The sequence below is a fragment of the Schistocerca gregaria genome, chromosome X (assembly GCF_023897955.1).
Source record: "Schistocerca gregaria isolate iqSchGreg1 chromosome X, iqSchGreg1.2, whole genome shotgun sequence".
NCBI lineage: Eukaryota > Metazoa > Arthropoda > Insecta > Orthoptera > Acrididae > Schistocerca > Schistocerca gregaria.
The window spans coordinates 300,546,248-300,570,105 of record NC_064931.1 but is presented as its reverse complement, the minus strand read 5'-3'; positions in this window follow the sequence as shown (position 1 = coordinate 300,570,105).

The following is a 23,858-nucleotide window of genomic DNA, read 5'->3' as shown; positions in this document are numbered from 1 at the left end:
GTAGCACACCGCGTTTGAATCACAAGTGTCACAGCTTCATTACACACCATAGCAAATGTTCAATGTAAACGAAAAGTTGAACTACGGCAACACGTAGAACAATTTTTAGACCATTTACAGACAGACGATACACAAGACGCCCCTCTTTAGGTTAATTGACGACTGTGGCTGTAGGAAGGGCATCTGATCAAGAAGTTTACATTAATTATATCTGTCAAACCATGACAACAGTAGACCACGCACGACACGATAAAAACTAGGAAAGAGAGATTCTTTCGGCTTTCTATGCAATAGATTCTGGTGCTCCACACACGAAGTATAATTTCGCAAGTTGTCACCCAGTTAAGAGCTGTAGCCTGCACTACCTGATCAAAGTTATCCCGACACCCCTGAGTAATTCGGAATTGAGCACTAGATGTCACGAGTGGCCGACTCGCTAGTATAAACGGAGGCTGGGAGTGTTGCGTTGCCAGTAGAGAAGGAGTCATGGCTGTCTGCGTAGGTCAGGGGAACTCAGTGACATCGAACGTGAACTTGTAATTAGAGGACACACAAGTAACATATCCATCATGGACATTAAATAAGCTGGCCGTGGTGGCCGAACGGTTCTAGGTGCTACAGTCTGGAACTGCGCGACCGCTACGGTCGCAGGCTCGAATACTGCCTCGGGCATGGTGTGTGTGATGTCCTTAGAAATAAAGCTTCTTAAACTGCCCTAGTCGACTGTGAGTAAAGTCATTGTGACGTGGAAAGGCAAAGAAACAAACAAACCTAAACCAAGACCAGGCACATATCTTGCACTAACGGAAAATACATGAGGTTTGCGGAAGGCGGTTGTAAAAACTCGCATGAAATCGGCGGAAGGGATCACTTCAAAAAGAATGGGGTACAATGGACGAGGAACATTTCATAAGCCACATATTTCTCCATTCAGTAGCAAACGACGCTTGAGGTGATGTGAGGAGTGACGCCTCTGGACAATGGGTTACTGGAAATTAATAATTTTTCGTGATGAATCACACTTATCCTCTGCCAATCGACGAATGCCTGGAGAACGTTAGCTGCCTCTATGGGTAGTGCCAATAGTGAAGGAAGGAGGAGGTGGCGATACGGTATAGGAGTGATTTCCGTGGTTAGTGTATGGTATTCTCATTTCACATTCATAAACGCTAAATCCGGAAGGGTAGGAACACATTTCACAGCACTATATACTGTACACCTCAGAGGAACAATTAGGAAACGATGATTTTTTATTCCAACATGACAATGCACCTTGTCATAATGCATTATCTGTGAGGCACTGCATTATGAACAAGAACATTTCAGAAATGGAGTGGCCCGTTCAGTAGTCTGACCTGAAACCAATGAAACACCTTTGGGATGATGTAGGACGTCGGCTTCGCTCCAGAGCCAGCGTCCAGCATCTCTCCCTTCTCTAGCTTTGGCTCTTGAGGACGAACGGGCTGCCGTTCCTCAACAGATATTCAGTTGCATGACTGAAAGTGTCTCCTGGAGAGTTCAAGGCGCCATAAATGCGAAGGGTAAACACACTCCATTTTAATGCCCGCTAACAGATGTCCGTACACTTTTGATCATGTAGTATGTATCACTCACATGTGGAAGCTGCTGTTTACGTGCCATAGTACACAACCTACATTCTCTTGTCATATTTTTTTATGATCCTGACGGAAGACGAATGGTGGAGAAAGCGTAGCTGTTGCTTAGTCTTCTATCAATATCGATTGCCTAAACTTTCCCGACAGGGCTATGCGAGAAAAATTACGGCTTTCTTCAAAAGCTTCTCATCAAAGTTCACCGAGAACCCCTCTTATAAATTCGTACTGAATGCAATGATGATTCAAGCAGCATGTGGGTGATGGCATTTGGTTTGGTTTTGGGGTTTTAGGTTTATCAGAAAGAAATGAGATGTATTGCCTATCGCTGTTGTCTTTTCAGCGGATAAGAACTATCTCTCTGCTACTCTCCTGTTCCCTGGACGTGAAGACATCAGCCTTCATCACCTACAGTGGGGCATTATGTTGCCCACAGTAATGACTTAACTAATTATGGGACAGGCGGATAACTACAGACTAATAACAGACAGTGAATTGAGATTAAGTCAAATATATTCACGACAAAAACAGATAAATGAGATTTAGTCTTGTTACGAAGAATTGGAACTGAATTAGCCCACAATTCTGGGCTATATGGCCAGCTGCAGATTTTACCAACGGTAAACAACGATATCTCGTTCAGTCTCTAGAGAGAGTGATAATCGGACAAAGTGAGGTGAAATTTGGGAACTGAGAATCATGAAACAACATAGTTAGCCATGAGAAATCATGTAATACGAACGCATGGACAGGGAAAACACAAGAAAGCTTACCGCTTAGCATTAACGGAATCGTTATGACGGTTGCGCGAGGTGCAAATAGCGTATTTGCTTCTTAATCATGGTTACCACGAACGTTTTATTGTGAAACATCTCTCACACCAAAACAAGAAAACAAACGATTAGTAAACAAGGGTTCTAAAGCGCATGCCATAAGAGATATGAGCCTCTTCCATCTTTGATACTATGAAACACATCTCTTCTATTGCAAGCTCTTCTCTTTTCATAATTTGGGAGCGCGTGCTATGGAAAAAAATAAGAAAAGAAAGAGTGATAAACATGTGCTCTGAAATGCATACCTTAAGAGATATGAGCACTTGTTCAGTAAAAGGGATGTGTTCCACACTACCGAAGATGAACAACTGCTTATAGCTCTTAAAGTATTAGTTTTGGACCCAATGGTTATTAACCTTTTTTTCTTGTTTTGGTCAATACTGCCTCCTCAGAAAATGTGCAAAGCAAAGAACTTACAGTAGAAAATATCTGCCTCATAGTACCAAAGATAAAAAAAGTGCTCATACCTCCTAAGGTATGAATTTTATGGCCCATGTTTACTAGACTTTCATACTTATTTCTGTATAAGGAAGCTGTCCCTGAAGTTTCTTTTCTTTTCTTTTTTTTTTTTTTTTTTTTGACGACCTGTATGTTTATTACTATGAAAAGGGGAATTTTAAATATGAGAGAGTAACATTATATTTTGTGAAGGAAGAAGTGAAATTTATTTCACGAAGGGAAAAAATGGTAAAATTTACTGCTCTCGGAACGGATGAAATCTGCATTAGAGTGCTGGTCTGGCACAAATTTTCTATTGTCCCTATATTCTCAGTATGTTGTAGTTTCGGCATATCTGATCGGTATGTTCTGGTATTTTTGTAAGAATTGCTTGTTGAGTGATTTCCGCCGAGGCATTCTTGCGCTGGCAGCGAGGCACGGCAGGGGAGCGTGCCCGTCCGGAAGCGGCGGTGGCGGCCAGCCAGCGCACCTGTCGTCAAAAACCAGAGAGTCGCAATTTGCGCCGCCGCCAAACTTCCGCAATACCGCCACCCGCTACCACAAAATTTAATTTCGTAACACGCGCCAGCAGCAAAATTCGAGCCTCTGCTCAAATTTAATCTCGCTTCCTTAGCCACACTTTAAAACTTAAAACTTGTGATGTCAGCTGGCGAAGGACAAGTCTCACCTGACCAGTTCAAGCTGCAAAGCCTCGGGTCCGTTCTCGTATAGTACCGCGGCTGCCGAAAATTTAATGAATTTCAGACTTCTCGGAGGTGTTCACCTCCTGCGTTCCACTACATTCCCCTGGTCTCATGCTACCAGGCTGTGACAAGGAGAAACCACATGGGCTAAAACTTTTTTTCGTCTACATTCGATACAGATCTCAGAAAGTCTACATTGTACACGATCTCAGTGTGCAGGGTGAGTGACCTAAACTGATAACCTCTTGTACAGTGGTTCCCAGACTTTCTGTCACTGCGTATCACTTGACATTTTGAGATATTTTGGCGTACTACTACAGCTTGTTAACTCTTTGACGAACCTTGAGATTGGGTAGATGGGGAGGGGGAGGGGGGGGGGGCGGTGCATGGTTGAGTGATGACTGCCGCAGGACTGAAGAACGGTATGAGAGCAATAATTTTCGTTGTCTTCTTCAGTCCTGACAACACGCACACGGCCTTTGCGCCGTGCTGATCAACTAATATGCATAGTAGAAGTGTGACACACACACGTAAAAAGATTTCGCGGAAGCACTTTCTTACAGAGTCATTCATGTTCACATGTGGAGCTTATTGTAGCAAATAAAGTGAAATTGAATCAAGTTGGTTCATATACAAATATTGAATGAGTAAGAGCGGAATGAAACTTTTACATCGCAAGTAGTACAAACAAGTTGTGTGAGTCAGTAATAAACTGAACAATGAGTATAGTAAATTAGAGTCCATAAAGCAAAAATATTCAGCGTCAAATGAAACGTTCACTGTAAAGCGGTCCTGAAAATCAGTAATTAGACAGGTTTCAACTTTAGATTCTGATGAAAGAAAATCTACATACTTCGTGTGAAAGTATGTTGCTATTTATCTTTAATCAGAGCTTCAAAGTCCGGCTCGGCTGAGCTCAACTCTCAAGTCTTCTTCAATGCTAAGTCTGTTTTTGGATTTATCTTTAACGTACAACTAATAAAATCCTCTTTCACACTTGTAAGTAGTATCAATCGGCTCCAAAAATCAGATTGCCGGGTTGAAAAGAGAAGGGTATTCTATTTTTGCTCCCATCGAAAAGAAAGCATTCATTTTAAAGATATCTTCCATCGAACTCTCTCTCGAAACGTTGATGAAAGTTTCTTTCGTGAATACATCTTCCCGTACTTTTCCTGAAAATGGCTTCCTTATCCAGTCCTAATTCTACATCTACATCTACATCCATACTCCGCAAGCCACCTGACGGTGTGTGGCAACATTGTACAATCTGTGGGAAAGTACTATCCAAAACTTTTTTGATGGACCTCTAACTGTGTAATAGTGCGTCGAAAGAAATCCTACGTGAGAGCTAGTTTAGTTTCTTCCAAAAATGGTGTAAGATTAGTGCTTTAGAACAGGTTATTATTCAGTAACTGTGAAGTAAAAAGAATCGACTTCCTTTTGAAAGACGATGTTTTGACTTCTGCTAGCAAAGCTTTTGTGCATCGTCCTTGTAGACCTACATTATCAGCCAGAACATTATGACCACCGACCTACTAACGATATAAACCCGTCCAGGCGATAGCATCGTCACATGATGGGGAATGGCCGCTGGTCAGACACACATATAGTGCATGTAGTGTCAGTGAGCGTGAATCCTGTGTGTAGAATGAGAAGGCGGGCGATATATCTGAGTTTGACAAAGGGCAGATTGTGGTGGCTCGGAGGTCCGGCACTAGCGTTTCGGAAACTACACAACTTGTCGGGCATTCGAAGAGTGCTGTGGTGAGTGCCTTCAACACGTGAGGAAAACGAGGTGAAACCACGCCCAGACGTCGTGGGGTTGGGCGGCCACCCCTCACTACAGATGTCAGACGTAGACTTGGCAGACAGGTGAAACAGGACAAGCGGCGAACTGTGGCGGAACATGCATCATTCTTTAATGCTGGGCAGATTACAAGTGTGCCTGAACATACACTATACTGAATACTCCCAACGATGGGCCACAGTAGCAGACAACCCATGCATGTGCCAATGTTAACACCACGACTTCGGCAACTACGACTGAAACGGGGACATGACCATCGGCACTGGACCTTGGCGCAGTGGCAAAGCACTGAATGGTCTGATGAATCCCGGCAACTTCTTCATCATACCGATGGGAGGGCGCGAATCCGTCGTCCACCAGGGGAACAGATTTCTGATACCTGTACTGCGGGACGGAGACAAGCTAGCAGCCTTTCCATTACGCTCTGGGGAACATTTACGTGAGCATCCATGGGTCCATTGCAGCTCGTACAAGACTCTAGGAAAGCCAAGGCGTATTGTAAACTGGTTGCAGACCACGTACACTCCTTCATGGCGATCATGTTTCCCGATTACTGTGGCATTTTTAAAGAAGGCAATGAGCCATGTCACAAGGTTAGGAGTGTGATAGAGTGATTCGAGGGACACAATGGCGAGTTCCAATTGATGTGCTGTCTCCGCAGCCCGCCAGATGTGAAACCGATGGAACACATCTGGGATTTGATTGAACGTGGCGTCAGAGCTGATCGACCCGCTCTCCAGAACTGACGGGAATTAGGTGAGGACTTGTGCGTGCAGATGTGCTGCCAACTCCCTCCAGTGACCTACCAAAGCCTCATTGCTGCCATGCCACGACGCATCGCAGCTGTTATCCGAGCCAGAGACGGTCTTACCGGCTGCTAGGTAGGTGATCATGACGTTCTGGCTGATCACTGTATATTCAAAATGTAAAGACTATCAAATATATCAGTTAAACAAGCGAATTTGATAACCACTGACCATCAGCGAAAAATTTCTTCATGCCATTGTTTTTGTCGTTGGGAAACATAGAAACCTTGGACATAAGCTCAAATATTCGGTTAAAATGTTGTGGCGGGTGAGCCATCTTATTTCAGTATACAGAAGCAAACTTTTAAATTTTTTCCCACACGTTCACACAATAACATCAGCTTAGATCCCTTGATGGAGTTTATAACATTTACCGTGTCAGTCAAAACAATATTAATTTCGAGCAGATACTTAGAAGTCAATGCTTCTCAGTGTGTTAATCAGTGTGGTTCGACAATTAGGTGCAGGTTTCTTCACTTTTGGTGCTCGACTGTGCAAATACCAGCACATGTTCGCCAAGGAATACCTACTTTTAACAAGTAAAGGTCAATCACACTGAAAATGTTTTTTGCAGAGCACGTGACTCAACCTGTTTGCAAAATAAAAAATGTTCAAGATAGTCAAAACGTACAAAAAGGAGTAACTGCGCCATATTTGTGTTCCTGTACTCTCGTTTATTTGAAGAGTGAAATAAGTGCACTCTTGTAATTGCAATTACAACCTTTTCTTCGAAAATGGAAGACATATCTTCAATTCTCGCTTTTACCGCATTGTTCGTTAACGTAACATCTCGTATTTTTTTGGCCGCTTCTTTCCAAAAACCTGCTTGTACCATGTCTCTAGCAGTAAGAGGGATTCACCAGTTCAAGTCTTCTTTTCTTTGCAGTTTTAAAACTAGCCAGATGTAAGGCTTTTATGAAGTTAGTATCAGCGTTAATAAAATATGACATGCATTTGGTTCTTGTTTACATTACGCAGATTTGCTTTGAAAAAAGTCTGTATGCTGACCAACTAACTCAGAGTGCTTAGAACTTAGGTGACATTTTGATAAAGACGGCTTCATTCTTTGATTTGAGCGTTTCTAAGTATACTCGAATTGGGGAATTGTGTTATCACAGGTTTCTGCATCAGTCTTCACTGTAAGCTCATATTATGAGTAGCTTTTATTATAACTGCGGTTAGGTGTGGGTTTAAGTTTTTTAGCAGCACCATTGGAGGCAGAAAGAATTTTCATGGTTAAAAACCGTTTCACGGTTAACTGAAGACATAATCACGCGTAAGTCACACAATCGAGTTAAGCTTCACGCAACAATTATAGCAGACATAAATCAGCTCTTTGTACTGCTCATACACCGGTTTCAGGCACAACCTTTCTTCGTATCACTATGTCATTTATCGTAACGCCAAAAAAGTGCCAATAACATCAACAAACCGTTCACTGCGTAATGACTACTGCCATTGGTATAGGGTATAATTTGACAGGAGTTGCAAGGCGGCACGGCGATCAAAATATCGCCAACATCAAAACAAGATGAATCATTTCCTTCAAGGCAGCGCCAGCTAATGAAGGGACGGGTGGGGAGGGTACAGTCCTATCTTCCTTTTCTCCTGTGTACAGTCAGAAGCAAACATTCTACAGTGTACCCATTTTCTTTATCGTTATATGTGTGCTAGTTTTTGAGAAATCTGAATGATAAAACTAGTACACATATAATGATAAAGAAAATGGGTATACTCCAGAATGTTTGCTTCTGACTGCACACAGCACAAAGGAAGATTTCTCACTATAATTTTACCTTAAAAATAAAGTGAATTAAGAGAATAATTTTACTTGTATCAGTGCGTGTTTAGTTTACTGGTCTGCGAACCTCCAGTGGTATGTGCATCTCGGTCATCAAGCTCCTGCTCTAATATTTAGTCTGATACATCGAAATTCGTTTTTCACTTACATCCTTTGTAAGAAAGCCCTCACTAAAAGAGAAGTACTCACTTGTTGTAGCAATATTCGTTACAAAGATATAAAAAGGAACATTTATTTTAATGATGTTATAATAATTTCTCCTGCTGTTATTATATATCTGAAAGCTGTTTAAGCTTCCAATATCCCGTAAGTAATTACGAAGAACTTATGTAGAACTTACCATGAAACTGATTTCAGAAGCTGTGGATGTCACACGTGACCATCATTTACGGCTGACGGCTCACTCCAGTTTGATAAAGTAAGTGAGACTAATTGAAGACTAAAAAATTCAAAAGCGGCTAATATCATTATTGTGAAAAAAGAGATTTTGCTGTCGATAGTATGTATGTGTCAAGGCCATTACCTGACGAGATGTGCTATGTCCGTACGTCCTCCCATTAGTATCCTATAGTTGCTCGTAGATAGCGTTCAACACACGAATAATGTCGATATGCTCTAAGTTTACGCTCTACCACTGGCGCTCTGCTATTCATCAGTTTTCATTTGTTAATGAAAACGGCTGAGGTTATGATGCATTATGAGTCTGAATACTGTGATTGTCCAAAACCAATAAAGAGACAGTGTAAAAGTGTAAGCAAGATAGTGGTGGACAAGAAAAGAAGATTGTTTGGTTCATCATACAAGACAGGAAAAGAAAAAGAAAGACTTCCCAAGGAACAGCCAAACACTCACGTATGGGATCAATACAATAAACGTTAATGCACCAAATTAAGAGTATCTAAGTGTACTCTCATGACAGAAAAAAAGAACGTAATATTGTGCTATTATAACGTGTCACTACATTTGGTTTCAGGTTACCTGCCAATGTAGGTACTATTGTGACTCCTTGTGAGCAGAACATAAGATAATTTTTTCTGCTACGCTCTACCAGCAACATGAGCAGACATGACGTACGTTTTTAATGGGCCTCATCGACATTATTCTTTTAGAACCTCAGCGGAATGGAAGGTACGCCGATCCAACGGAAAGCAGCCGCCAGTGCACATTAACTTTCATGGTTCGTGATGTTGAGGGTGCACAAAAACAGGATGTAAAGAGACCTTTATGGATGTTTTCGGTACTTAAAAGAAAAAATAGAGATCATGGCGCAGAAGAAAAAGACCGCTGATAATGTTTTCGAAGACAAAAGATGTGGAGCATTTGTGGAAAACACACAGATGAAGATCGGCAAATTGTTCGGGCCCACATTCACTTGATGCCTAGAGATGTGTTTTCATTCAGTAGAATGCGTGTAACGAAGGACTAATTAAGCGACGATCTCAATATAAACGGGCTATTGACTGCGTTCAGAGTAAAATATCCCAATAGGTCTGTGACGTATAAATTTTACAGAAAAATTTTCCTTCCAGATTTTCGGCATGGAGGTTCGAGCCCTCCCTCGGACATGAGTGTGTGTTTGTCCTTAGGATAATTTAGGTTAAGTAGTGCGTAAGTTTAGGGACTGACGACCTTAGCAGTTAAGTCCCATAAGATTTCACACACATTTGAACTTTTTTTCCACACGTTTTCCTCAGAAAGCCACGATCAGATACAAACTGAACATGTGACCGGTAAGTTCTACAAGGTAAGGCAGACACCAGAATGCTGACAAAGCTGAGCAAGAACTTGGACTGCACCACTGCAACGCTGAAAGAGCCGCACCACAGTTAAGAACGGATGGTCCTGTTGCAACGTTTCGAAACAGTGATACTTGCACGCTATCCATATATCTCCAACAGATTACGTTCGTACCCTTCTTTACACATTCATATATGCTCTGTCTGAGGCAACTCTAAAGTCACAATTTCGGTGTACATATGGATGACATTGGTGATGCAACAATGTGTGTATGGAATGAGGCGGAAGACGGCAGGGGAACCAATGAAATCGCATCCTGTTTACTTGCATTTCTCAGTTAAGTACGTAACATCACAATTAAGAATAAACTGTTTCTATGGAGTGACAACTGCTGCGCACGAAGTAAAAACAAAATTATTCTATTCATAGAGATGTTTCTAGTGTCTTGTGGTGTGTGAGAATGAGCTGGCAAAAAAAATCTCATTTCTAGATGTAGCCTTCTGGCATGTGATCGAGACTTTGCAACAATTGAAAAGAGACAGCAGACAGTAAAACGTTTTTTTTTCAGGTGATCTAATGAAGTTAGTGACTTCACCATGTCATATAAAGCCTTTAAAAGTTCTGGAAATAGATTACTCTAACTTTCTTGACTTCTACATAGTAGTAGAAAACTTGATCACCACCAACAAACTCTTGATATCAACTCCGTCGTGGAAACGAATCGCTGTCCTTGGAAGAACGGACACCGTTCAATGTCCTGAAGAAAGGCAAATCAGTCTCTGATGTCCAAAACATGAACCTAAAGCAAGTTGACCACAGCCAGTGTTTATAGCGATAGAAGAAGAAGGACATTTTAAATATTATACCATATTTACCCGAAGAACACAGGAAGTTTTACCAGGACAGTTGTGTTTCAATGGGTGTAAAATGTCGCAATATTGTGTTTGGTACTCTTATTCCGCGTCGTCTTGCTATTGTAGTCACTGCAAAAGCAACACAAGAACAATGGACTCAGCCCTTTTCCAAATTGTCATTTTCTTTGTGATACTGCGGGCGCACTAGTTGTTCAGTTAAGTTTCTGAGATACGTACCAGGTCACAGCGGGCTAGTATGACGTACAAACGTATTATTTATATCACGACATTCTAAACAGAATAAATTGGTTTTCTTTCAATATCTTGAAATATTCATTTTGGTAGTTAGACCCTTTTGAATTTCTGGTCTTCAATTACAAATTCGAAACAGTAGACAGGCAGTATGCAAAGATACATTTCCTCTGTGCCCGTTTTTCTATTTATTTGGTCTCTAGATTGTGGACTCTATTTAGCCATCTAAATTACATGGTTACATGTATACTGAATTGATGAAGAATATAAGTAACTGTATATTTACAGATATAACAGGTTAAGTTGCAACAATTTTGCGCACCGTAAACTTTTAAAAAATAGATTTAGAAGTAAATTAAACAGTCATGATTTATCATTTCACTCCCTGTCTGACACTTAACCATAAGCAAGACGTAAAATTAAATACGCATACCATTAAAACCTACAAATGGTTCAAATAGCTCTGAGAACTATGTGACGTAACATCTGAGGTTAGCAGTCCCCTAGAACTACTTAAACCTAACTAACCTAAGGACATCACCCACATCCATGCCCGAGGCAGGATTCGAACCTGCGACCGTAGCGGTCGCGGGGTTCCAGACTGAAGCACCTAGAACCGCTCGGCCACACCAGCTGGCATTAAAACCTAAAGATTTTTCCCAACATTCTTAAGGAAATAAACCGTCACTTTTTAAAAGTGAACAAAACAGAAGAAGCAAATCAAGGGAAGCGGCATCCCATACTCAGCAATGTCTTCAAAAATTCCAGTCGTTCACTTTCAAATCTGAGACAGGGAAACTACAGGTGGTTTACATCAGTTTCCGTCTCATAATCACACTCATATATAGGAGAACTGTAAATATTGATACGATGTAGTTGAAGAGGGAAATTGGCGTGGCTGAAGCGGAGTCGAATGATGGTGGAAATCTTGATCGGTCCAAAACTGTCCGAGTAAAATACCGCGTTGTAGGTATTCGAGGTTGTAACACTCCATAATAACTATCTCTCGTTTCTTGGGACACGTTCAACAACTCTTGTCTTTGGTGTATTTCGTGGCTCTTGAATTCTCGTACGTAGTCTGTACACAGTAATTTCAAATCAAGCACAGAGCTCATAGATCCGTTTGCTTCAGGGAAACGTCAGCGTATGAATGGCTCTACAGAAGACGGATTGTCTGCCACCTCCGTGTCCTGCTGACATATTCCAATACTGCACCCAATATGTAACAACTGGCAGTTTTATTCCATCTCTGGTTTAGAATATTTTTAAGGACACTCTGGAAGTCACACGAGTAATATCTTTAAGGACACAATTCAAAATACAAACGTGAATGCTTCCCGGAGTGCCACTGTCTACGCTATAGAATCAGAAGCACATTTAGGCAGTTCGAAGGATTTCTTGACTTGAACCTGTGGGCATAGAAAACTATATCCAACATAATAGTAATGTTGAATTTTGGATCTATCGGTTTATACGAGGATGCAAGTATAAGCTCGCGAATGAGCTGCAACGAGATGATTAAAAGGTGCAATTTACATTACCACTCTCCGCGGTGGTCGTATTAAAATAATAGACTTGAATTTGGCAGCTGTGTGACTCAAGATAATATGCAAATAAAGGCAAATATGAAGAACATTGTACACAATGTACGAAATGTGACAAGTGTCACGGTAAAGATTGCCGAAATTTTATTTCTTCTGTAAGAGGCAGTCCATAATCGGTAAATGATGTTTCTACTTTGATAGACAGTACTATCCGTAAAGGCCATGCCTTGAATGTAAAATTTATCTTATAATATTTGACACCTAATGCTCAAAGATACCTCCCTAGCCTCCTATAAGAGAGTGTTTGAGGACGTCGAACGCATAACTGCAAGACATATAAGAATGGCTCTCTACTGAAATGTATCTAATTTGGAGAAACAAACCTTTGGAACAATCACCGAGCGAGGTGGCGCAGTGGTTAGCACACTGGACTCGCATTCGGGAGGACGACGGTTCAATCCCGTCTTCGGCCATCCTGATTTAGGTTTTCCGTGATTTCCCTAAATCGCTTCAGGCAAATGCTGGGATGGTTCCTTTGAAAGGGCACGGCCGATTTCCTTACCCATCCTTCTCTCACCCGAGCTTGCGCTCCGTCTCTAATGACCTCGTTGTCGACGGGACGTTAAACACTAATCTCCTCTTTTGGCGCAATCCTATGCAGTAGACTCCTATAATCCAATCGATGTAGAATACTCCCTCGGTACACAGGGGATGGAATACTCTGCAGCGCTCCCCACCATACACAGGTTAGTGAACGAAATACATTTAAACCTTCCTTGCAGTTAGTAACGGTAGATCGAATGGAAGGCGCCCATTTTAACCGATAGTCACATATCATTCCTAGATATCGAGCATGAGATATTGTGCGAAGAGGGGTACTTTCCCCACATGGTGTGACTCCAAAGAAAGCTGTGTTGGGTTTGTAGTAAGGGACGATCACCGATTTCTCAGCCGAAATTTCCATCCCCTTAGTAGACAGCCATTCATCGATATGTGCTATGGTAGTCAGTAATGACGTTTGGCCTGAAGATACGAACCTCCTATGGAATAAATACCTATATCGTCTGCACACTTAATTATTTTGATGGCGGGAGGGGGGGGGGTGAATTTGAGTTGTAAACCATGAGTATAAAGACTATACAAGAGGGGTCTTAAAGTTATACCCTGTGGTAAGCCCTGATGACAAGAAGGGGTCCCACTATTTTGCCTTTTGCCTTTGAATTTCACATAGATTGATCTTCGAACGTCGGGATACTGATACGTTAAATCAAAGTCGAAGGGATTCCAGGTTCCGCCAGTTTGTCGAAGAGCATCGATATATGAACGTTACTGTAAGTTGTCTTAACCTCAAGACCACAAGCGGAGACCGTTTTGTTCCAAAGCCTGGCCTGACATCCAGAGCAAGCGAACAGAGACTGTCAATGGCTATTTTCTTATCCTTTTCTGAATCCGTATTGACTCATAGGTCTCAGGTTACTACACTCCTGGAAATGGAAAAAAGAACACATTGACACCGGTGTGTCAGACCCACCATACTTGCTCCGGACACTGTGAGAGGGCTGAACAAGCAATGATCACACGCACGGCACAGCGGACACACCAGGAACCGCGGTGTTGGCCATCGAATGGCGCTAGCTGCGCAGTATTTGTGCACCGCCGCCGTCAGTGTCAGCCAGTTTGCCGTGCCATACGGAGCTCCATCGCAGTCTTTAACACTGGTAGCATACCGCGACAGCGTGGACGTGAACCGTATGTGCAGTTGACGGACTTTGAGCGAGGGCGCATAGAGGGCATGCGGGAGGCCGGGTGGACGTACCGCCGAATTGCTCAACACGTGCGGCGTGAGGTCTCCACAGTACATCGATGTTGTCGCCAGTGGTCGGCGGAATGTGCACGTGCCTGTCGACCTCGGACCGGACCGCAGCGACGCACGGATGCACGCTAAGACCGTAGGATCCTACGCAGTGCCATAGGGGACCGCACCGCCACTTCCCAGCAAATTAGGGACACTGTTGCTCCTGGGGTATCGGCGAGGACCATTCGCAACCGGCTCCATGAAGCTGGGCTACGGTCCCGCACACCGTTAGGCCGTCTTCCGCTCACGCCCCAACATCGTGCAGCCCGCCTCCAGTGGTGTCGCGACAGGCGTGAATGGAGGGACGAATGGAGACGTGTCGTGTTCAGCGATGAGAGTCGCTTCTGCCTTGGTGCCAATGATGATGATGGTCGTATGCGTGTTTGGCGCCGTGCAGGTGAGCGCCACAATCAGGACTGCATACGACCGAGGCACACAGGGCCAACACCCGGCATCATGGTGTGGGGAGCGATCTCCTACACTGGCCGTACACCTCTCGTGATCGTCGAGGGGACACTGAATAGTGCACGGTACATCCAAACCGTCATCGAACCCATCGTTCTACCATTCCTAGACCGTCAAGGGAACTTGCTGTTCCAACAGGACAATGCACGTCCGCATGTATCCCGTGCCACCCAACGTGCTCTAGAAGGTGTAAGTCAACTACCCTGGCCAGCAAGATCTCCGGATCTGTCCCCCATTGAGCATGTTTGGGACTGGATGAAGCGTCGTCTCACGCGGTCTGCACATCCAGCACGAACGCTGGTCCAACTGAGGCGCCAGGTGGAAATGGCATGGCAAGCCGTTCGACAGGACTACATCCAGCATCTCTACGATCGTCTCCATGGGAGAATAGCAACCTGCATTGCTGCGAAAGGTGGCTATACACTGTACTAGTGCCGACATTGTGCATGCTCTGTTGTCTGTGTCTATGTGCCTGTGGTTCTGTCAGTGTGATCATGTGATGTATCTGACCCCAGGAATGTGTCAATAAAGTTTCCCCTTCCTGGGACAATGAATTCACGGTGTTCTTATTTCAATTTCCAGGAGTGTATTTACAAGTGACCATCCCAGTCTCCTTTCGCCATTATTTTCAGAGTTTTAGCAACACATGATGAAAACGCGATCAGTCGATAGCTGGAGGTCATACTTGGATTTTTCCCACTTTTCAGAACTGGAATTACAGCTCTCATTTTCCGTGTTTCCTTGGGATCTTGTTGCATCCAGCGCCAACTGAAAAAGTAGAAGAACAAATGTTTCGCTTTTAAGGGCGGGCTCACAAACACAGAATAACGAATAAAATCAATATCAGCACACCTGTCACTCAGTTATTTAACACAGCTTCATTTAGTTCTTCTTTAGAAAAGCGCTGAAGTGGGATATGATGATGGTCAACTGCAACAGGAAACAGATGATTTAGGAATGATATCGTGGGACGACTGTGCGTATGATAAATTCCTGTACCCAATCAGTGGTGGTGAGAAAGAAGCTGGCTGTCGACTATTTCTAAAAGTCTTTCTTTTGTACCAATTGTTTGGCATATTACTTTAATGAGTGAAGAACAAAATTTAATCCAGTAGTCCTTTTTCTTTCAGGAATTTCTTAACATTCGCTTTTGCTTTTCGCATTTCCAAGAAGTTATAAAAGGTAAAATTCTGTCGACTTATTCTCGAAACAGGTCTCCGTTTTGTAACTTCTCTAGAGCATTCACCATTCCACCAATTAGGCGAATGGCGCGTTAGCCGATTCATAGCATTACAACACATTGGTTTTTTTTGCATATATTAACAAACATGACTAACTACAGCAAGTGGTTAATGTTGTACGGCGCTGCTATCGCACCAACACAGATGCGTGGTCTCTACGAGGCCCACATATCCAGGGAGACATTTTACCCCCAGTAATATGCTGCTCACATAACTCCCTAGGCTCTCTCTCTCTCTCTCAGTGGATTTTCATAAACTGATTGTCATTTTTTTCTGTTTCATCTTGTGTGTAACTTGGGAATGATATTGCATGCACTACTTTCTCGGAACTAAGTGCAGATAATTCAAGGCTAATGTTGATAAATATCTGTAAGCGTTCTATTACTAAGCTCGCTATTGGGTTGTGAAGTCGAATCTTCTTTGTAAGTAGCACATACAGATATATCGCCATACCACTCCGTTACTCAGTGCCAGGAGCTCAGCATGCCGCACAACAGTACTGAGTTAAAGCAGGATAAAGCCCGTGCACTATGTTCTCGTATTCAGCCTCATTGCTTTTGTTGAAGGAACGATCCCTGCGTAGAGACCATATGAACTGCACTAAATAGTCCGTCACCGCCAGACGCTGTCTCGCTGTGGGAGGACAGTTGGATGAAGAGGTAAAGGTAGATTAAACATTTTTTTTTCGTGGAAGAAACCATTTGCACCTCAAATTAAATTGCTCATACATGTTGCATAACACAAACTTCAAATGTAAGTGAATTTTATCCGTAATATGTCGCCAGTTTGGAGTTATACAGAAAATACAATTTTCACTAGGTTTAGCAAATCTTTGTTGCCCACTGCCTAGTTTTTGGGTGTCAAGCTTTCTCGTGTTTATGAAACAAAGAATCTACGTTCACCAAACGTGATAGGTGGTTATTTGAAATGCTTCAGACTATTACAATAGAAATGTACCACAAAGAAATTAAACAATAATATGAGAAATTGATAGTGTAACACTTTACTTAGATTAAAGGTTAAACATATAGTTTCTCTCTACACAGAATTGACAATAGGAGTCGAGGTTCTTTCGGTAACACTGATAATTAGAGTGTTTGATAAAATTGTATAGCTCAGCAGCAAAAAAATGGTTCAAATGGCTCTGAGCACTATGGGACTCAACTGCTGTGGTCATTAGTCCCCTAGAACTTAGAACTACTTAAACCTAACTAACCTAATGACATCACACACATCCATGCCCGAGGCAGGATTCGAACCTGCGACCGTAGCAGTCCCACGGTTCCGGACTGCGCGCCTAGAACCGCGAGACCACCGCGGCCGGCTCGCTCAGCAGCACAAGTGATAGGAAAAGGGAGAGAGAGATCAACTGTAGGAAGTTCATTTCTGACCAACACTGAGTTGTATATAGTAAGATCTCGATGTATTTGGAATAACCACTTAATTCCTTTATTGGCCGTAGATTCATTTTTAATTGTACCCCAGAGGCCATGAATAATATCTTTGAAACACTTACAGTACAGAATGAGCTTGGAATCAGAAAACATGGCCATTTGAAGTAGAATTTGCGATATACGGGGAAAAAGAAGTGGTTTCTTTTGAGTTCAAGGTTGATTTAGAGACAATGATGGGTCGTATACTGCTGTCGATGAATTGCCAATAGGTGCTTAATTACTTTGGTGTGTTCACTTTATTTGTTTCATACTAGGGTGAGTCAAATGAAAATCTTAAATTTGTAATAACAAATCAAAATTTCCTGCCGTTATCCTGTAAATTGGCTAGCGTGCTACAAACAGCGAGCAGAATGGTCTGTAGGTGACAGCAGAGTGCAGATGCACACATACCGTCGCAGTATCAGTATAAAGATGGCCGCCCCACTTGCGACTTCCACCAGGGAAGAACAGCGTTCTGTTATTCTGTTTTTGCGTCGTGAAAGTGTAAAACCTATTGAAATTCGTCGACGAATGAAGGTTCAGTACAGTGATGCATGTTTGTCACAGCAGCAAGTCTACGAATGGAGTAGGAAGTTCGCAAATGGTGTGACTTCAGTGGAAGATGCTCCTCGTCCAGGTCGGGCACAACGAGTTGTGACTCCACAGAACATTGCAGCAGTTGAAGCCATAGTGAAAGAAAACCGCCGAGTGACACTGAATGACATTGCAGCATGTTTACAGATTAGTCATGGGTCAGCACACCACATTGAGCATGATGTGTTCCAGTTTCACAAAGTGTCTGCAAGATGGGTGCCACGGCAGCTGACTCCTGCAATTAGAGAAAGACGTGTTGATGCTTCTAAAGAACTTCTTTTGCGCTGTAAACGAGAAGGTGATGTTTTCCTTCCAAGAATCGTTACTGGGGACGAAACCTGTGTTCACCTCCACCAACCGGAAACGAAGAGAGCGAGCAAGGCATGGTGCCATTCCTCATCACCAAGTGATGAAGAGACACGCCACGCGGTGCATGAATGGTTGCACGGACTACCAACAGAATTTTTTTCTAAAGGAATTTATGTACTTTGTAAGCGCTGGAGGACTTGCATTGATCGTGGGGGAGATTATGTTGAAAAGTGATACAGCCTTGTACCACTTCTGCGTGATAAATAACATTTAGAAAAATATTTATGGTTTTCATTTGACTCACCCCCATTGTATGCGAGGAGTCATAAAAAATATTTTTGAAAGAGTAATGCTACAGATTGGGCCTGGGACATGAACGGTCTTTCGTATGAAATAAAAAGGTGTGAAACACATGCAATTGGTGTGTAATTACAATGTTTCTCCAAGACCCAATTTAAATCAATTAAAATTAATTGTTAAGTACCCTTTATACAGTACTGTCAAATACGAGGGCTATTCGGAAAGTGAGTAACGATCGGCAGCGAAATGGAAACCACTGTGAAAATTCGATGAGGCTTTTCACAGACGTTTTGGTCAGTGTCTCTAGTATGCCCTTCGATCGCATCAAGACGCTCTTTTCAATTGTGATCACACTGTGTGCGAGTAAAGGAGACTAGAACAACAATGTCTCCCGGCAAGTAGGAGGGCCTGCTGAGAGGCTTCGCCTTAATGAATGCAGTCCATCTAACACAACTGCCACGCACTTCCTTCTTCATGGCAATTCTCTCCCGCACTCTGCAGAGGCAGTGAAAATGCTCCTGCAGCCTTTTCTATGGGACGTGTTCGATCACCCGGAACACAGCCCTAATTGGCTATTCCTGATTATCATCTCTGTTCACATGAAACTCTGAATACGAAAACAACACTTGGGCGCAGGCTACCCACTATAGACCAGCATAGAGAACACAGGCGGCTGCCTCCTATGACGATGGTGTTGCAACTTTGGTGTTGCAAATTTGGTAACGCTCTGACAAATGTCTAACTAGGAGCGGCGACTGTGTAGAGAAGTGCCTGGAAGATGTAGCTAAATGTGCAAAGAAAACAGTTTTGATTTTCCCTGTGGTTTACATTTCGCGACCGATTGTTCCTTACTTTCCGAACAACCCTCGTATTAGTGGCACTTAGCACCTTCTATTGTCCAGAATGGTTCTTCCACTCTGCAACTGGGCTGTTTCCGTGTTTCAAAGTTGCTAGCGGGTTAAAACTAGGAGCCGGACTGGGGCTCTACCCCCAAACGTTGCTCTTATTCACTGGGCTATCCAGGCACAACTTACAACCCACCCTCACACTTTCAGTTATACCAGTATCTCTCTCTGACTTTCCTAGTTTCACATAAGCTCTCCTGCATATGCTGGCCTACCACATCTAGAAGAGAGGATACACGGGGAAAGGGATTAGCCACGGACTAAGGATAGTTTCCAAATGCCTCATGCATTCATATGGGGAAAGCCAAGACTTAAAACAAGCACACATTTGGCCTCGTCTATAAATAAGACATGTATATGGAAATCAGTGATCAACAATTTTATTAGCAAATCAATGCACAGATTCTGTACGAAGTACACAACCGAGTGAATCCAGTGCAGGCACCGTCTAAAGGTGTAATCATGCAGAGTGTCCGTCTGCGGTATCCTTCAAACAGTTAATAGTTGGAGATGCATTACTAAACCTCTCTATCACCATATGGTTAATATTCAGTGTTCCCACATCATCCCGTTCCACAGCCAATCTGTTCAGGAAGATGTCTGTGTGTTTGTCGAAGACGTCGGTAATGTCTACTAATGGGATGGGGTAATGAGCATTACGATAGCTAACCGATGTTCAGGGATACGACAAGTGCTTTTTCCAGTGACCTCTCCTCCATGCAACGCACACTCGTTCTCATCAGCACAAATAATTCACAGTCCATACTAGATCCACAATATTACGTGCAAACGGTAACAACTGAAAAGGCACAATGGAGTCACATAGCACAATAATATCTAAATATACACTGACGACTGAAATTTCGGGAATACATTTGTTTAGACAACATATTTCAGTGATTAACACTACAAGATCACAGGTTAATATAAGTGGGAATTAAGCCACTGCAAATGTGAAATGCTAGTATATTAATGACTGGTGTATCTTCCAGAATGCTGACTGCAAGCGTGCAAATATGCATGCATTGTGGTATACAGGTGTCGGATGTCGTTTTGCGGGTTGAAGTTCCATGCCTATTGCACTTGGTCAGGCAATACAGGGACGGTTAATGCTGTTTGTGGATGACAGTGGAGTTGCCGTCCGATGATGTCCCATATCTGCTCGATTGGAGAGATATTTGGTGATCGAGCAGGCCAAGCCAACTTGCCGATACTCTGTAGAACATGTTGGGTTCCAACAGCGGGAAACGGGCGAGCGTTATTAATTGAAAAACACCCCCTGGGATAACCTTATGTCATCCATGTTGGAATGTTGTAAGGAACTGCAACTGTATGTGACAATAAAACATCAAATAAAAACAATTATCTGCGTCAGTCATCGGTCTGTTTATGTTATTGGTTTGTGTTTCACGAAAAATTAAGTTAAAAATATCTATTGATGACCAACCGGAGGATTCTGTATAATGCAACAGATTCAGAATGAAACCGCAACACACAACTGGCTGCATCTAGCCAGTAAATATGTAACACATTATCATTGCCCAACTTGAAGATGAGAGTGTAGGCCTATACTCTCGAAACGCATAGTGGGAAGAAACAAGAAGAGTGACTGACACAAATGGTTGTTTGTATTTGAACTTTTACCCCCACGAATGCTGACCATGAATGGTTACACAACAGGTCGAATCACCAGACTGGCGTACAAATTTGCAATCAGAGTGCTTCTGCTGTCATGCGAAATCGCATCCCAGACTATAGTTCCAGTTGAAGGTCCAGTGCGACTACCACGCAGATAGGTAGGAGCGCCGACCGTTGTGGCCGAGGGGTTCTAGGCGCTTCAGTCCGGAACCACGTGACTGCTACGGTCGCACGTTCGAATCCTGCCTCGGGTATGGATGTGTGTGATGTCCATTGGTTAGTTAGGTTTAAGTAGTTCTAAGTCTAGGGGAATGATGACCTCAGATGTTAAGTCCCATAGTGCTTAGAGCCATTTGTTACATTTTTTAAGTCTCTTTTTATTATCTACGATTATGATCGAAGCAGGCGAAATGAAGTAAAATTTGTATTGTGGACGGGACTCGAACCTTGGTCTTCTTCCATGCAGGGCAAAAATGCTAACCGTTACACTATCACACGACGATGCTCATTAGTGCTGCACGAACTACCTAAGCTGAGTGCCCTCCCCAATTAATTCATTTCGTCTGCTTCGATCATTATTGATTTGTAACAGTTCGTTGTGTTGCTGGGGTGTCAACTGCTGATCCAATTGCTGCTTCAGATGCAGTGTGATGCGCCAGAGCCATAAGCCGAACACGATCGTTTTCCCTCTCAGTAGTGGCACGTGGCCGTTCAGAGCCCGCTTCTTGCGATCGTACATTCCCGTGACCACCACTGATAAGCAATTATCTATAGTCGCTGCATTCCTGCCATTTCTTCCTGCAATATCGCAGAAGAAACATCCAGCTTCTCGTAGCCCTATTACACGACCTCATTCTAGCTCAATGAGAAGTTGATAGTGGCGTTTTTGTCGCCTTATAGGCATTCTTGACTCACATCGACGATCCAGGCCTACTCTTATGCAACTGGCGCTAAATATGAACAGACATTATGTGCAGACGTAGAAACACGCCTAGCTACTTTAGTTTATGTCGCACAACTCCTTCTTGGCTTTTTTCCGTCAGGGTATGTTGAATACGATACGTTGTGTACTATAAAGACTAACGTGCCTCAGTAATGAGCGTAACTAAAAACTACCAATTGAAAATAACATGGGACGTAAGAAAAATTCTTTGCGTGTCTGTGTGTGTGTGAGCGCGCGCGCGCGCGCGTGTGTGTGTGTGTTTGTGTGTGTGTGTGTGTGTGTGTGTGTGTTTGTGTTTTATAGTCTCCCATATATTAAAGGGGAGATCCTCATCCACGCTGTATGGAAATTCGACTATTTATTTCCTCGCTTCTTGGAAAGCTATAAATGTCGTATACGGCAGTAATTGATAAACAGTGCTTTATTTCTTAAGCTCTTTTATAGCTTGGAACTAATATACTCGGCCATAGTTCCCTTAAAACAGTTTTATGTCCTGATTAAAATCTTAAGTTTTTCGTAGAGAAATTCTGTGGATCATCAATGAAGGACTGATATCGGTGTACACTGATGAACGAAAACATTATGACCACCTGCTTAACAGTTTATTTGGAACCAAATATATCACTGGTTCTGCGTGTCACTGATCCGGCAGTTTGTTGGTATGTTTGAGGAGGTACGTGTCATTAGACTTCTACGCACAGTCATGCAAATCCCGTAAATAACGGGCCACTGATTTACGTGCACGTTGATGCCACCCGATAGCGACCCAGACAGGTACCATAGGATTTACATCAGGCGAATTTGGTCGTCGAGACATCAACATGAGTTCGCTATAAAGTACCTCAAACCACTGTAGCATGGTTGGGCTTCCGAGACGTGGACAATTATAGTACTGAAAGATGATATCGTAGTTGGGGAAAACATCAAGCATGAAGGGATATAGGTGGTTCTCAGCTGTCAGCGTTTCTTCGATTACTATCACAGGTCTCATGCAAGTGCGGGAGAATGTCTCCCATCAGCCTGTGTCCGTGGCGCGGTGCATGTTTCGAGCCGCCGTTCACCTCGATGACGGCGTTTGTACAGACGGTCATCAACTTAATGTATCAAAAATGTGATTCGGCGCGTTTCCACTGATCGCCGGTCAAGTCCCGATGCTTGCCTACTCACCGCAATCGTAATTGACAATGTTGTTGGGTCAACATGTGAGTGCGTAGGGGTGGTCTGCTGCAGAGCTCCATTTCAACAATATACGATGAACGATGTGCTCCGAAACACTTGTGCGTGCACCAGCATTGTGATATTTAGGCAGAGATGCCATATATCGCTATCTATCCTACTTTACAGATCAGACAAGCCTCCGAACCCCAAATTCTGTGAAAAGGTGTGGATGTCCAACCATTTAAAGCCTAATGGTAGTTTCACTGCGTAATAATAATCTGTTCTTTGTCGAAGTCCTTTCTCACAAAGGATTTCCCCATTTGCCGCTCATATATTGTTGGGTGATCCCCCGTCCGTGTGTGCTTCGCTTAAGTACTTTTTCTACTGCGTGACGTGCCCCAGCGCCACGAGGTGCATCAAATGTCGCTGTGGGCTAAAGCTAGTGTGGACAGTGATCATAATGTTCTGATTCATCAGTGTAGTTCTCTACATCTTTCCCATTCCCTTCCTTGTAAAACAGAACTGTTACTGAGTTCTCCGGAACATCGTTTATCGCCTTCTTACATATGCATTTTTCGAATAATTCAGCAAGTGTTACTTTCTGCATCCTTCCTCCTTTTATGTCTTT